Source organism: Lipotes vexillifer, unplaced genomic scaffold, assembly GCF_000442215.2.
Source record: "Lipotes vexillifer unplaced genomic scaffold, Lipotes_vexillifer_v1.1 scaffold172, whole genome shotgun sequence".
NCBI classification, from domain to species: domain Eukaryota; kingdom Metazoa; phylum Chordata; class Mammalia; order Artiodactyla; family Lipotidae; genus Lipotes; species Lipotes vexillifer.
In genome coordinates, this window is record NW_006776799.1 from 809967 (window position 1) to 812358 (window position 2392).

Here is a 2392-nt window from a genome sequence, read left to right on the forward strand (position 1 = left end):
TATGGAAGTCAAAAGAAGATTTTAAGAAAGCAAATATGTCAACAGTGCTGCACAGTCATGAAGGATAAAGCTAAGATAAAGACATTGGATATGGTAATTTAGGACATAGTTGACATTTGAAACAGTGGTTTAGGTAACAGAATAGGAGCAGAAGTCAGTTTTCAAGTATTTAAAGAACCAAAAAGTAACCAAAAAAACAAAAAAAATCGGAACAGTAACCATAGACTGTTTCTCCAAGAAGTCTGATAGTTAAAGGAGAAGACAGATTGTGTGGTGAATTAAGGAAGGTGCTTTAAATAGGAAGCATTTGAGCTTACGTGTTGGGCAAACAGTGAAGAGGGAGAAATTGAAGGTAGAAATAAAGAAGGGAAACTTATGATACCAGGTTCTCAAATGAAATTTTATTGACACAATCAAGGACACAGATGAAAGAGACAGCTTTGGGAAAGAAGAGGAAGAATTTTTCAAGTCAGAAAGGAATTATAGTTAATTAGACCGTATTACTTATTCCAAAGCTGCTAAGAGAGTAGATTTTAAAAGTTCTCATCATAAGAAAAAAAATTCTGTAACTAGGTATGTATGCATGGTGACCAATGTTAACTAGAGTTACTGTGGTGATCGTTTTGCAATATATACAAATATCAAATCACACTGTACACCTGAAATTAATGTAATGTTATATGTCAATTATACCCAAATTTAAAAATCCCATCAGTATAAACAGTAAAGAAATGGACACAGTGGAGCAGGAACAGTTTATACCAAAAGATTCTCACCTCAAATCTGAGCTCCTCCTATTGTGCTGGCTGGTCCTTTTCAGTCCTTTTTCTTGTCTTCTTTATCCCCATGACCTCCTGTAGTACAATAGGAAATAGATGTTTGGTTAAAAAAAAAAAAAAGAAGAAGGGAAGGAATAAAGTGTAGTCAGGTTTTTTTGTTTGTTTTGTCTGTTTTTGTTTTGCTTTGTTTTAAGTAATGCATGGTTGAAAGACTTCCTATAAAATGGTTTCTCTTTTTCTCAGATTATTAGGGTTGACGTAACCTGCTGAGCATTAGTTAACATTCTGGACGGTTTAGGGATAGACAAACAAACATGGAGCCACTAACTAGTTTTTAGCATCATCAGATTTGAGTTTAAGAAAGTTCCGTCTGGTTAGAGAATGGCAGGGAGCTGTAAGATTGAATTTTTGAGCCAAACATGAGGAAGATGATTTTAAGGGATAAAAAATTCAGGCAAGAAATCATGCCTTCACCAAGGCAACAACCAGGGAATGGAGAGGAGGCAACATATTTGAAAGTTATTTAGAAGGGAGAATGGAAGTGGAACAAGTGAAGGCTGAAAAGACAACACCATTCTTTCTAGAACTTGTCAGAGAAGGAAAGAGATGGAGAGGTAAACACACAGAAACACAGTCCATGGATGAGCTTCACTAACAAGATAAAATTATTGGTGGAAGGAAAACATCCAAGAGAAAGGAAAGTTTAAAGAAGACACAGAGAGAGAATGATTGACATAGGGATAACTGATGGAGTCATCAACACCCCCAAGAAAGGGGGACAGAAAGAGATTCAGAGCAGAGGAGAGGGATTAGCTTTAAACTAGTGGGAAGGAAGGAGGTCCACAAGCTATTTACAACATTTCAGAAAGCCTTCTGGAAATTGCAATTAAATAAAATGTCAAGTTTCTTTACTTTTGGCAGGCATTAAATCAACCCTGCAGGCTAACATTGGTTATCGTACGCTGATCAGAAATTCTAATTTGCTGTTGATGACATCATAGAAATTTCTAGGATGTGATTGGTAGACCATATACTGTTAGCAGAGTTATTTATCTGTTTTTTACAATATCAGATTTAATTCTTCCAGCATGTGGAAACTTGGATCAAAAGAATGACAGCCAAAATTAAGCGACCATTTCCAGGGAACAGTGCCTAGTGTTTGTACACTTATTTAGCTTTATTGCTTATTAGCATTACATCCATGACAGTGATGTATGTGATTTCATTTAAGTGACAAAATCTTTCAAGATAAGGGGTCCATGGATAAAAACATAATAAAAAGAGTCCTTAGATGAAAAAATTGGGATGACAAGATCTGTAAAGTCCCTTCATATCTAACATTCTATCATTTTAAGAGGGGCCTATAAACACAAGTTCAGGAATGGCTAAATGGGAAAGTTGCAAAGAACACCTGAAAACACCCTAACTAATCAATAACTTACTCTAAACAAGGCAAGTAGAAAGGGAAGCAATGTAAATAACCATTCCCACCTGGAAGACAGCAAAGGCGAAACCAAAAGGAGAAAAAACATGAGGGACTAACAAGCTCTTAACCAAGGCAAAGGTGTGCTCCGTTTTGATAACAACGGAACATTAACCAACTCCGGGAGCAG